The sequence below is a fragment of the Neovison vison genome, chromosome 7, assembly GCF_020171115.1.
Source record: "Neovison vison isolate M4711 chromosome 7, ASM_NN_V1, whole genome shotgun sequence".
Classification (NCBI taxonomy): domain Eukaryota; kingdom Metazoa; phylum Chordata; class Mammalia; order Carnivora; family Mustelidae; genus Neogale; species Neogale vison.
In genome coordinates this window covers 152,133,102-152,147,866 of record NC_058097.1, presented here as the reverse complement: position 1 = coordinate 152,147,866, position 14,765 = coordinate 152,133,102, and the positions used below count along the sequence as shown (strand labels likewise).

The 14,765-nt window shown below is 40.5% G+C and overlaps 1 pseudogene; it reads left to right on the top strand.

The window, feature by feature from the left end:
• The first annotated feature begins 9,752 nt into the window (after positions 1-9,752).
• LOC122913508 lies at positions 9,753-10,627 on the top strand (annotated as a pseudogene).
• Positions 10,628-14,765: the final 4,138 nt, after the last annotated feature.

The following is a 14,765-nucleotide window of genomic DNA, read 5'->3' as shown; positions in this document are numbered from 1 at the left end:
GGAGAACACAGGCAGCAACCTCTTCAACCTCAACCGCAGCAACATCTTCCTAGGAACATCGCCAAAGGCAAGGGAAGCAAAGGCAAAAATGAACTCTTGGGATTTCATCAAGATCAAAAGCTTTTGCACAGCAAAGGAAACAGTTAACAAAATCAAAAGACAACTGACAGAATGGGAGAAGATATTTGCAAACGACATATCAGATAAAGGACTAGTGTCCAAAATCTATAAAGAACTTAACAAACTCAACACCCAAAGAACAAATAATCCAATCAAGAAATGGGCAGAGGACATGAACAGACGTTTCTGCAAAGAAGACATCCAGATGGCCAACAGACACATGAAAAAGTGCTCCATATCACTCGGCATCAGGGAAATACAAATCAAAACCACAATGAGATATCACCTCACACCAGTCAGAATGGCTAAAATCAACAAGTCAGGAAATGACAGATGCTGGCGAGGATGCGGAGAAAGGGGAACCCTCCTACACTGTTGGTGGGAATGCAAGCTGGTGCAACCACTCTGGAAAACAGCATGGAGGTTCCTCAAAATGTTGAAAATAGAACTGCTCTATGACCCAGCAATTGCACTACTGGGTATTTACCCTAAAGATACAAACGAAGTGATCCAAAGGGGAACGTGCACCCGAATGTTTATAGCAGCAATGTCCACAATAGCCAAACTATGGAAAGAACCTAGATGTCCATCAACAGATGAATGGATAAAGAAGATGTGGTATATATACACAATGGAATTCTATGCAGCCATCAAAAGAAACGAAATCTTGCCATTTGCGACAACATGGATGGAACTAGAGCATATCATGCTTAGCGAAATAAGTCAAGCAGAGAAAGACAACTATCATATGATCTCCCTGATATGAGGAAGTGGTGATGCAACATGGGGGCTTAAGTGGGTAGGAGAAGAATCCATGAAACAAGATGGGATAGGGAGGGAGACAAACCATAAGTGACTCTTAATCTCACGAAACAAACTGTGGGTTGCTGGGGGGAGGGGGGGTTGGGAGAAGGGGGGTAGGGTTATGGACATTGGGGAGGGTATGTGCTTTTGGGTAAATTGGAAGGGGAGATGAACCATGAGAGACTATGGACTCTGAAAAACAATCTGAGGGGTTTGAAGTGGCGGGGGGGTGGGAGGTTGGGGTACCAGGTGGTGGGTATTATAGAGGGCACGGCTTGCATGGAGCACTGGGTGTGGTGAAAAAATAATGAATACTGTTTTTCTGAAAATAAATAAATTGGAAAAAAAATTTTAAAAAAAAGAAAACAGACAGTAAAAATTAAAAAAAAAAAAAGATTTTCCTCTTCTTATCAATCTAGATGGTTCCTGCAGATGGGCCAAATGATTGACAGTGGCTCGTGGCCCAGTCACACTGATGCTGCCATCTCAAGACTCATCACATGGATACTTTTTTCTGTTCCTAACAGGCCAAGCAATCTCCATCAACCTGACTATGCTCTACCTCTATGAAGGGAGGGGGAGGCTCTCCACCTTTCAAATGAATGACAGCTCCAGTTTGCCATTATCTAAAGAAGCAGTGTTGGTGAAGAATGGGGCTGAGAATTAGAAGCAAGAGCAGTTTAGTGAACTACTCTCTCCTTTTCTTATTCTAGACGGTCTCAGACCCTCGGTGCCAAACTCACTCACTGGAAGTTTACTTACTTCCAGTGAGTGAGTTTGGCACCGAGGGTCTGAGGGTCTTTGACGGAAGCACATTAAGTCTCTCAGTGAGTTAAAGGATATTTATGTATCTTAGAGACAGGGTTCGTGTCCAAAAATTACATCTTTCCAAGTGCATAACCACTAGTGCTCCTGAGTTTTGGGGAAATGAAGAGTCATGTTTAACTTTGTTCCTGAACTTGATATTCATTAATGGGATAATAAGCTAAATAAAAACTGCTTCTCTTAACCTTAAAAAAAAAAAAAAAGTACAGCACAAGTGCTCCTTATTCTTTTCTTTCTTTTTTTCTTTTTCTTTTTTTTTTTTTTTGTATTGTGTTATGTTAGTCACCATAAAATATATCATTAGTTTTTGGTGCTCATTATTCTGTCCCCAAACCAGGCTCACTACAAAGAAAAACAAACAAACAAAAAAAACTTCAGGAATGAAGGATTAAATGATTAGATGTGCTTAGTACCATTGTCACAATAATTCCACTGCTGACCACAAGATGGCAAGTGCAGGTCCATTTCAGCCTCATTCCATGCAAATAAAATACCACACTTTTCAGTCCTAAAGCATTGCATTTTACCCATAGGAACTCTGGAGGATGTTTGTCAAAGAAGATAAATTTCATACATAAGCAATAATTCATCCCTCATTCACTTCTTTTTATTAATAAATAGAAAATATTTGGAACATTAGACATTGCTATTCAAGAAATATCTATTAGGCAACTATGTTGCTACAAATATTCTCTAAGAGGATGGGAATAGCATAGAGAACAAGACAGACTGGCAATCAGAGAACCTAGTTAGTAAGAAATCAGCAAAAGAAGCACACTGGATACCTACAATCCCACCTCCAATAGGAAAACTGATTCCTTAAGCCAAGCAGCTCTGTCATGATTAGAAGTATCCTTCAATATTCTTAATCACTGAAAAAAGACGATTGCCTTCACTACAACCTAAAGAACCAGTGAGCAGTGGGTCCAGGACATCAGTTCTGTAAGTAACTCCAGCATGTCTGTACTCATTTCCCAAAACTATCAAGGGAGTACTTTGAGTGAGGAATTGGATTTCCCTCTGTGAGATGGACAGTCATCACAGGGCCTCTCTTCTCTTGGGGAGCACGCACCTCTAGGTGACCTACTGACTAGGAGAGGCCAGGCAGAACTGAAAAAAGCAGCTCAACTTCTCCTGGGTTTTAAACATTACTCAGAGCCAAGCTATGGTGTCTGGGGTCAGTTCTAGAGTAGTTAGTTAAGCTTTAAAAGGATACCTAGAGGCCAGCAAAGGACAAATCATAGCCACTATGGGAAAAGTCAGAGGCCTGCCAAGTCAGATCAAACCAGGCAGGCCCAAGAAAAGAAGGCCAGAGACCCTGACAAACTAAGGGAGAAAAGGCACTAACCCCCACCCCAAGAAATAAGTATTCCACCCCCTAGTCAACAACTCTCAATAAAAGACAGAAAACAAAACCCTGAGTTGCACACCTGTCCCTTGAACTTCCCACTCTCACAGCTCCAGAGTGTGCTCTCTCTTTCATAAACTCTTCACTTAAACACCAAACAACCACTGTGTCTGCTCAGTCCTTGAATTCTTTTCCTGTAATAAGACTAAGCCTCCTTCACTCCTCCAACACCCTGACTCCCACCAGCTCTGCAATGTCCTTGTGATGGGTTGGGCAGAGTCCTGCCCAGTCTACCATGCAACACAAGGAGAAGGATGGGCAAGACTCTGATGAACTAGGTCTCTCTCCTTCTTTGTCTGTCTCTCTCCCTCCAAATGAGTATTCTGAGACAAAACTCCTATGTGTATGGGGATACTCCACACCAAAGAGCAATTCTTGGGACCCAACCTGGTATAACCTACAGTTCCCTTCAGGAGCTAGCATCAGATTCCACAATTTAAGGGTTCAATCCCACAAGAGTAGACCTCCCACCCCACTTCAGACACCTGTCACAATAACAGGTCCTTGTTACCCATGCTCCTAACCAACTGGCTATAAATCAGAGGTTCCCATGACCCTCTCCTTGGGCTTGATTAATTTACTAGGGCAACACAAAGAACTCAGGGAAACATTTTACTTCTTACATTATCAGTTTATTATAAGGATATAATGCAGGAACAGCCAGTGGAAGAAATACCTAGGGCAAGGGATTGGGAAAGGGCATGGAACTTTTATGCCCTCTCCTTTATGCCGTGCTCCCCAGTCTCCATATGTTGTTCACCAACAGAGAATCTCTGGGAACCTTGTCCTCCAAGGACAAGGGATTTTTATGGAGGCTCCATTACATACCCATGATTGATTGCTTAAGTCACTGGCCCCTGGCAACAGGTTCGACCTCCTGCCCCTCACCCTTCTTGCTTTCTGGAGGTCTGGGTGGAACTAAAAGTTCCAATTCTCTAATCCAAGGTTGGTTCTTCTGACAATCAGCCTCTGTCCTTGGGTGGGGACCTAAGGTCATCCCATTAACATCACAAAAGACATCTAATTGCTCTTATCATCTAGGAAATTCCAACAGTTTTAGGAGCTCTGTGTCAGAAAAGGGGTCAAAGAACTAATACATATTTATTTCTCAGTATAAATCATAACCTCACAACCTCCTTCCTTTTACCCATTCTCTTCATTTTTCAAAGTTACCTTAATTAAATCTGTATAAAGGTCAGAATTTCAGATACACCCATAAGGATTATGAAAAAATTATTTCTTTCTTTAGATGCAATTGACTTTTCTGAGAAGAAAAGGATGAGGATCAACACAGCTTTTACTGTGACCCCCTTCCATTTGGAACCTTAATGTTTGTGATGTTTATTCTTCATTCTATAAATCTGGGCCTGTGATTTATAACCACTGCCATCAGGCCAAACTCATTATAACTCAATGTTTTTTAACTTAGTTTCAGAGGAATAAGTATATTTATCACATATGATATATGGGTTCTTATTAAGACAATTTTCTGATCACTCGGCTCTCACAGTTCCCAGACTTCTCAGAAACAGCATGTGATTATGACTTGGTTAGTCCCATCAGAAGGTAGGTCCCTTCCCCAACAGCGTTACCTTCAGGAGCCACCACTAGGGGCTGGCTCCCACCCACTTTCTGCGACTTTCCAAGGCAGGAGGATTCTCAGTTCTGTATCTCTTTCCTGATCTCTATCAGCTATACTATTGCTGTTGTGAAAAACAACTCCCTTCTTTGATGTGACTTGCACATCAGGTATCGCTAGCTTCCATGATAAGAGGTCCTCTTATTTCATCCTCACCTAAGAGGTTGTCCATTTTATTGGTTGCAAGCCCATAAAATGAACTACTACAACTGCCTCTACTATGCTGGTCTGCTTCAGCCATTTTTCCCTCTGCCGGTCAGTGGCAGCCACATGCATTTGTCTAATAGATGTGCCAATCTGGTTTCAAACCCGCCATGTTCGTTTTGTTCCAGTCATTGGCAGCTAAACGGGGAAAAACTATGATACCACAAAGCATACTCCTCAAGAGCCCCGATTCTTCCTGATGTCCTGGTTGCCCTTCTGCCTCAGCCACATCATCCCCTAAGACCCACTGTGAGCATGTGGCTCTGCTAAAACTGGCAAATGCTGACACCGGACCATACCTGTGGGCTCTTACGGCCTCCGTGGTTGGATTGGATAGATTAGTCGTTACTACACCATGTGTTATGATACTGTAGGCCATGCAGTAGCTGCCCTGGAGAGAAGTCCTGCCCAAAGTAGTTGGCACACATGCCTCTCACATTTGTGTCATTCTGTCCCTGGAATCTCAGTGCTCTGCTTCTTCTCCCATTGCTTTCATACCATACACCCAGAATGGCTTCACTCTCATTGCTCAGTACCCCTACTGGTGCCTTCCATTTCAAAACCATTTCATGTCATCAGTTGAGTGGTGAACCCCATGCCCTAGATAAAGATGTGTTGGAGTACCTCAGAATGTGATTTCACTTGCAGATACTGTTTTTACAGAGGTAGTCCACTTTAAATGAGGTCATTCTGGTGAGCCCTAATCCAAAATGACTAGTAAAGGAATATAAAACATGGAAATCTGAACACAGAGATATGCATACACACAGAGAACAGATGAACACTAAGGCAGAGATTTAAATGAGGGCTCTAGAGTGAGAGAAGAAAGAACATTTCCTAAATTTTGTGAGGCCCAAAACCTTAAAAGGGTACTGCAAAACAAGAAAAAATGAAATCAAATCTCTCATTAACATAGGTGCCAAATTAACAAATAAAACGTTATTTAAAATAATCCACCAGAATGCAAGTTGGTGCAGCCTCTTTGGAGAACAGTGTGGAGATTCCTCAAGAAATTAAAAATAGAGCTTCCCTATGACCCTGCAATTGCACTCCTGGGTATTTACCCCAAAGATACAGATGTCGTGAAAAGAAGGGCCATCTGTACCCCAATGTTTATACCAGCAATGGCCACGGTCGCCAAACTAGGGAAAGAACCAAGATGCCCTTCAACAGATGAATGGATAAGGAAGATGTGGTCCATATACACTATGGAGTATTATGCCTCCATCAGAAAGGATGAATACCCAACTTTTGTAGCAACATGTACCGGACTGGAAGAGATTATGCTGAGTGAAATAAGTCAAGCAGAGAGAGTCAATTATCATATGGTTTCACTTATTTGTGGAGCATAACAAATATCATGGAGGACAAGGGGAGTTAGAGAGGAGAAGGGAGTTGGGGTAAATTGGAAGGGGAGGTGAATCATGAGAGACTATGGACTCTGAAAAACAATCTGAGGGTTTGAAGTGGCAGGGGGTGGGAGTTTGGGGTACCAGGTGGTGGGTATTATAGAGGGCATGGATTGCATGGAGCACTGGGTGTGGTGAAAAAATAATGAATACTGTTTTTCTGAAAATAAATAAATTAATTTTAAAAAAAAGAAAAAAGAAAAAAAAAGAATGGGGGAGCAAGAGAGGTTTATTGAGTTTTCCAGAAATTCCTAATAAGGAATTCTAAATCCTGATTTTTTTTTTTTTTTAAATCAGGATGGGATGTCCCTAGAATTCTATCCTAGGACTGTTACCTTCAAGAGGAATTGTCTATCCTTCCTACATCAAAATCACGTAGAGCTCAAGCCCAAAAGTCCCAGCCTCCCAGTGGATGCTAATGTGCAGTGAGGAGTGAAGATTACTGCATCTTCAAGTGTCAGGGCAGTTATTATCGAATTTAGATAAAGGACCATTTCTTCATTTGCAAACAAAGAAGAGTATCTTTATTTCTAAAACGTTCACCTGAATTTGCTTTTACATTTAAAGTGTATGAATTAAGAATGTATTTCATAATTAACATATACAACCATTGTATGATTTTTCTTTTCGTAAACCATATTAATAAATCAATGTGTTTCTTATAAGTCATCTCATTAAAATCAAGTACCAATGGCATTGAAATAAACACAAACATTAAGTAGAAAAATGGTATGATAACTTTTTCCATTTAAAAAATTTTTAAATATATCTCTAAGAATCATGATCTTTTGCTTTATTCCCCTCCTAGAAAAATAGGTGAGATTCGTGGTTGCCAGATTATATGAGGTATGGGGAGGAGGGACTGGGGGAAGGTCGTCAAAAGCACAAACTTCCAATTATAAGATAAGGAACTACTAGGATGTCATACATGACATGATGACTATAGCTAACACTGCCAAATGCTACGTAAAAAAGTTCTGAAAGAGTCAATCCTAAGAGATCTCACCCAAAGGAGCATATGTTCTTCTTTTTATTGTATCTATATGAGATGGTGCATGTTAACAAAACCCATTATAGTCATTTCACAATGTATGTAAGTCAAACCATCATGCTATATACCCTAAACTTAATGCAGTGACAGGTGTCAAGCATTTCTCCAACAACCCTGAAAAAATTAATAGTAACCTGAGCTTCAATTTGTGCTATAAGAAAGTGGTGAGAGAGATATGCCATGCTTAACCCTCTGCGTTCTCATTTGTTATCCAAAAAACAACAATGAGCATTTTAGCTTGCAGTTTCGTTCATGATCTTTGTGATTAAATCCCTCTGCTGTTCTCTATTGTTGTAGAATAAAGATGAAATGCGTGCTTTCCTAGGCTCCAGCCACAGGCCTTCTTTCAGTTCCTTCGCCTTCAGAGTCTTGACCAAGCACACCTTTCGCTTGCACCTCCTCTCTTCCTCCAACTCTCTCATTTATTTCCTGTTTACTTTCAGGTCCAAGACCAAGTACCTTTAAGTATATTTAGGGTATCTGTTGGCCTCATTATTAAGCCTCAGTGTCAGAACAGGGTAGTACAGGGTAAATACCCAGCATAATTCTTTAAAATAAATTTGTTAATTAAAACAGCCACAAGTGGAAGAAGTAAGCCATAAAATACAGTATACGGTAGGTGCTCAAAAATATAAAAAATACAACAATGATAGTTCTTTGGCAAATGCCAAAAAATTCTATTTATTGAAGACTTGCTTTCATGCTTTCCTTTGGTCTTCGATTTTTTTTTCCTTCCTTAATTTATGGAAAAATATTTACTATGTGCTTACTTCCTTCTGTTTACTGAGTCCTCCTTTTAATACAGAACAATGGGAACAAGGTGCTAAATTAAGAATATTAGATGATGTATGTAACAAATCTGTCCCTGTGCTGGCCTTTGTTTCACTCAGTTACACTGCTTCCTTTCCCTTCAGTAGGCTTTGTCCCCAGCAGGGAAGATGTGGCTAATGTCCTAGCAAGAATGTTCCTGTGTCATGGCAGGGATGTCCATTATCACCACTGCTATTCAACATAGTACTAGAAGTCCTAGCCTCAGCAATCAGACAACAGAAAGAAATCAAAGGCATCCAAATCAGCAAAGAAGAAATCAAATTATCACTCTTTGCAGATGATATGATACTATATGTGGAAAACCCAAAGGACTCCATTCTAAATCTGCTAGAATGTGTACAGGAATTCAGTAAAGTGTCAGGATATAAAATCAATGCACAGAAATCAGTTGCATTTCTTTACACCAACAACAAGATATAAGAAAGAGAAATTAAGGAGTCAATCCCATTTACAATTGCACCCAAAATCCATAAGATACCTAGGAATAAACCTAACCAAAGAGGCAAAGAATCTGTACTCAGAAAACTTATAGTACTCATGAAAGAAATTGAGGACGACACAAAGAAAAGGAAAAATGTTCCATGCTCATGGATTGGAAGAACAAATATGGTGAACATGTCCTAAAGCAATCTACAAACCCCTCAGATTGTTTTTGAAGTGGCGGGGGGGGGGGTGGGAGGTTGGGGTACCAGGTGTTGGGTATTATAGAGGTCACGGATTGCATGGAGCACTGGGTGTGGTGAAAAAATAATGAATACTGTTTTCTGAAAATAAATAAATTGAAAAAAAAAGCAATCTACACACTTGCAATCCCTATCAAAATCCCATCCATTTTTTTTTTCAAAGAAATGGAACAAATAATCCTAAAATTTGTATGGAACCAGAAAAGACCTTGAAGAGTCAGAGGAATATTGAAAAAGAAAGCCAAAGTTGGTGGCATCACAATTCCAGACTTTAAGCTCTATTACAAAACTGTCATCATCAAGACAGTATGGTACTGGCACAAAAACAGACACATAGATCAATGGAACAGAATAGAGAGCCCAGAAATAGACCCTCAGCTCTATGGTCAACTAATCTTCGACAAAGCAGGAAAGAATATCCAATGAAATAAAGACAGTCTCTTCAACATGCCCAAGACAAATGTCTTACTTACCTCACCCTAGTTTCAGCCCTGATGCTCCTAGCATGTGATAAGCATGGTATAGTAGGAAAAGTGACAGCTTTGTGTCAGAAAGACTTACCCTTTCCGTGTATTCAATGAATTAACTTAGCTTGGCTGAACCTTTCTGTCTGCTTATCTGTAAAATGAAGATGATAGATAAGAGCAGACTCTAAAGTAGCTGTAAGGATTACATGATATAGAATAATTAAAACAAGTATTCAGAGGCCTGACAGACAGTAGCTTTGACTCAGCAAAACGTGTCATTGCAGGAATGTACTGAAGGCGAGTGCCACCTCATGCAGTCCAGCAAGCTATCCATTGATAACCCCACTCCCCCAACTTTCTTCTTGACTGGTGTTCCAGGACTAGAAGATTTTCACATCTGGCTTTCCATCCCTTTTTGCTGCCTCTGTGTGGTTGCCCTCTTGGGAAACAGCACTATCCTGTGTGTGGTGATCAGACTCCAGCCTTCACGAGCCCATGTACTATTTCCTCTCTATGCTCTCCAACACTGACTTGGGTATCACTATTTCTTCTTTTCCCACAACACTGAGCATCCCCTGGTTCAATATCAGGATCATCAGCCAAGAAGACTGCATTGTGCAGATGTTCTTTTTGCCTTGGATTTACCTTCATGGAATCCTCTGTACTTTTGGCCATGGCTTTTGACTGCCTTACTGCTATCTGCAACACCCTAAGGTATGCTATGGTTCTGACCAACTCTAGAACCATCAAAGCTGGCCTATTGATTTTTGTACAAATGCTGGTCTACCTGATGCCCTTGCTCCTGCTCCTTCTGCAGTCCTAATGTGCTTTCCCAGTCCTATTGCTACCAACCTGATGTAATTAAGTGTTCTTGCTCAAGTATCAAGATTAATAGCATCTGTGGCTTTGTTGTTCTCATTCCGACATCAGATATAAATATCCCCTCCATTTTTCTCTCCAATGTGCTCAACATAATCAAGTCCATCCCCAGCATGTCATTTTCTACATCCCTTGGATCATTTTGGCTTTGGTCCATCGCTTTGGTCATAATGCTCCTCCCTATGTCCATCTACTGATGTAAAATTTCCATTTCCTATTTCCCCCAGGGCTGAGCCCCACCGTACATAGTGTGAAAACCAAACAAATCTGCAAAGCTTTCCTGAGGCTTCTTCCAAACACAGACTAGCCAGTCTGACTATGCAACACATGGATAAAGTTAGTCTTTCTTCCTTCCTTTCTGCAATATTTTAATAAATAATATTAGTAATACTGGGCTTTCCTTAGTCGTGGTAGCACAAGGTCCCCCAAGAAATATCCTTGGCCTCTCAATTAGTTTATATAGTCTAGTGGCCAGCACATGAAACTAAATAAAATAGCAATAATGAATAAAAAGTAGTATCACAGGGGCACCTGGGTGGCTCAGTCAGTTAGGCATCTAACTCTTGCCTTCTGCTTCAGGTGATGATCTCAGGGTCGTGAGACTGGGACCCTCATGGGGCTCTGTCCTCAGCCTGCTGGAGATTCTCTCCCTCTCCCTCTCTCTCTGCCCTTTCTCACTCATTCTCCCTCTCTCTCTCTCTCTCTCAAATAAATAAACAAATAAAATTTTTTAAAAAAGTACTAGTATCACAAAACTATATGGTCACTAAAGAAAATATCCTAATCATAGTGGAGACTCAAAAAGTCCTTAGAGGAAGTGACTACTTAGACTAAAAAGCATGTGAAACAAGTAAAGGTGGAAAGAGCTGTCCAGGCACCCAGAACATGGCACTGTGAGGGCAACGAAGTATGACGGCACCTGAGACACCAAGAAATTGTATGTGATCAGTACAGGTAGAGTAAAGGGGTTGTGTTGTGTGGGCAGAAGAAGGAAGGTTATTAATGAGAGTATAAAGTAATATTTTTGTTAGATAAAGTAAAGTGTGGTAACTGAAAAAAAAGAGAATAATCAACTGAGTTGGGAAGTTTTCTTAGATTCCCTCTTAAGGAACATCCACTGTGTTCTGGAGAGAAGCCTTCTTCCTTTAGATTCCCGATTTAAGACAGTCATTATGAAACCTTATAGCCTTCTGTTACCCTTCCAGAGTAAATTTGGACTACCTCATAATAACCTTCACTCCCTTAATGGCATCTCATAAGTCTTCCTCCATTTGTCCTGGTTTATATGTATGAGTTACTTCCAGTATTATGATCTACTATTTCTAGACTTGAAACGGATTCTAAGATTTCTTGTACAAGCTCAGATCCTTAAGTCCTCCAAGGCAGATTACTAAAATCATAAGATTGCAAGAGGTTCAAGAAAACAGAACTGAAGCAAAGTTTAGTGACTAGTCTTTCCTCCAAACAATATAATTTCCAAATACCCTCCATCTCCCCTCACAGAATCCTCTGATATAAGATACAAAATATATGAAGGGATGGTCAAAATTGGAAGGAGAGTAAGAAGCATTTAACTAAGGAAAGATAGTTTTGTGTCCTAGATTATACCTTTTAGAAGAATTGACATCATCAAGTGATGAGTAGCTCATTGGGTTTAAGAGGATTGCAGCATTTCTGAGCTTCCTGTAAATACTATTGATTTTCTTTTCTTTAGTTAAATTTCCTCAAAAGCAACAATGAACTGAAACTAACAATGGAAGGTAGAAAAATGATGAATTAGTAGAAATGTAATATTAATTATCTACATGCAAGTGAACTCTGGTACTCCCTAGTACCAGGGGGGGTTTATTATACCAATCTATATACACACTGATTTATCATTTCACGCGATCTGCTTTGGAGCTCAGCATAGCCTTCACAAAGCACATGTATGCTGTGCCCCTCTACTCTAAGAGCCAAGTTATCATATTAAATATATATACTTAATGCAAAGGGTTACTCACACCTGTGTAAACACACAAGGTTATACACATATACTCATTCACATTAAACCCAGTCCTTACACACATGTTCATTAACATAGCTCTCAAATACACACACCAACAAACGTATTAACACACTTCCACATTATATAAAATATCTCTTGACTTGTAAATACCATTGACTAACAAAAAATACATACATACAGATAAGCTCACAACTGATTATTGTCAACAACACACAATCTTGGCCATGCACTCAATTCCTCAGCCTTTGCCTTCATGTACACCGAGGAGTGAGGGTAGTTAGGGGTTAATGCTTCCAGCTTTTAGTCTGTAGTCTCAGAGGAAACCAGAGATTGAGGTAGGGTAGGCAGCCTAACAGGAGGGGGAGAATTAATGCCTGGGGAAGGAAAAGGCCAGGCTTAAGCAGGTCTTTAAATAGACCCTAATCTACAGTCTCTGCTAAAAGCTGAATCACAGGAGCCAGATAGAGATGCTCAGGGTCAGAGATGAAGCAGAGCTCAAGTTGAATGGTTCCCAGCTCCCAGCCACCTCTGCCCTTCTCAGAGAACAGCAGGACTCACAGAAACTCCAGGAAGCTACAAAACAATGCAATAAACTGTATAGAATGACTTGACTTACTGGGGACTCCAAATCCAGAGATCCTGATGGCTGGATTTCCTTCTGTGATGCAGAGAAGTTTCACAGCTCACACTCTGTCCTCCAGGGAAATTCTAGAAAAATACAAAGGTAGTCTCTACACACAATCCCTCCATGAAGGACACTGGATCTGAACCCTCCCCTGCTCCGGCATGATTGCTCTATCCCTTGGTTTTAGATAACCCAACGTGAGAAAACGGTAAATATACCTGAAATAATTCTTTAGCAAGATCTCAGCCCATTTTATCCTTTCCAATTTCAGACTTAAACAACACAGTTAACCTGATAGACATAACAATCTCCACATAATGGTGGAGTGATTGAAGGCCAAAAAGCCAGTGGTACCAGCACTGGACTCAAACCACACTCTCACAGATGAAAGCTGAGCCACATCAGTGTGAGAACATTATTCTTGGAAACATATTTTCTTCAACAAAACTATGCCATGTCCTCTCAAGTAGATTATACTTTGGAGAACAGAAAAATTGACTCTGATGTTCACTGTATGATCTGATGTTCACTATATGATCACATTATCTACAAGGTTGAAAAAGATGACTTAATTTCTTCTTTCAGTACCTAGTACTCTCACAAGAAGTCTAGGCCACAAACAGCAGGGACAGGACATGTTTAAAGTCAGGGAGAGGGGGAAGGAATGTTTGGCAAGAAGAGAAATTACTCTTTACGTCATATCTCTGAGGAGCAAGTTGATAACCTGTGCCTCCCTCAGAAATATTACAGAAAACCTCACACACTTCACAAAATGATCCAAGATTGATCAACTCCCTGTCCAGTCCACATGTCTTGTAACCTTCACTCTGCACAGGGTTAGTGCATAAGTCTAAGTGGAAAAGAGGCAAGGGAATTGATGAGAATGAGGACACCAGATTCTATGGGCTTGTAGGTATAGAAAGAGGTAAAGAAATAAAGGCACCTGTCAAGAGCTCCCATCCCCTACTTCAGACTTGGACCCCGGGTCACCAAGGTGAGAAGAGTCACCACTCCAAAAGGAATATGGCAAACAGGTGAGTTCGTCATTAAGGTTCATGGGAAGAAACTTTGTGAGAGTTAAAAACAATACAGTATAAATGCTTCTGGTGTTATATATACATAATAGCAATGTCTTCCACAATTGATCAAAGAGATTATTGTGTACTTTGAGAAATTGTACATTTAGCCGGCATCTTCACCAGTGTCCAGTGCAAGAATGAGGATGATCTAAGGATGTTTTCCAGATGCCCATGAGCCTCAATGACCATGTCCTCACAAATGGAGAGTGACATTCAGGAGGTAGAAGGGAGAGGGAAAGGAAGACTCTGGTTCAAAAAGAACATAAAAATGGAAGAACAAGCCAGGCAGGAGGGGATAACAAAAGAGGGTTGGACCCCAGATAAGTGTTTCTCTGAATTTTCACCACCTGGATAGGAGTATTTGTTTTGAGCAAACCTACACCTATTATCAAAGTAGCATAGTAATTTTTTCAGTGAAGAGCAAGATTTGTAAAGTCTGAGCTCCATTTCTCTCATAATGTTATAAAGCTTGGGAAAATCAGAAAGAGATTAGGTTTCTTTGGGATCTCAAGGAAACCCTTTATAGGAACTATTAGGTCTGGTGGAATGAAACATTCGTTAGTCCCAACAGCTGATTTGTTATGGGAGATCTGAAAAGACTCTTCTTCTCTGTGTGTTTCTGTTATGGCAGAGACTCAAAGGCTCAGTCAACTGTGAGGAAATAGTGAAAAGGTGCCTAGCAAGAACCAGGTAAGCATTTGTGTGATCAGTCCTGGGTAGGTGTTAGTCACCA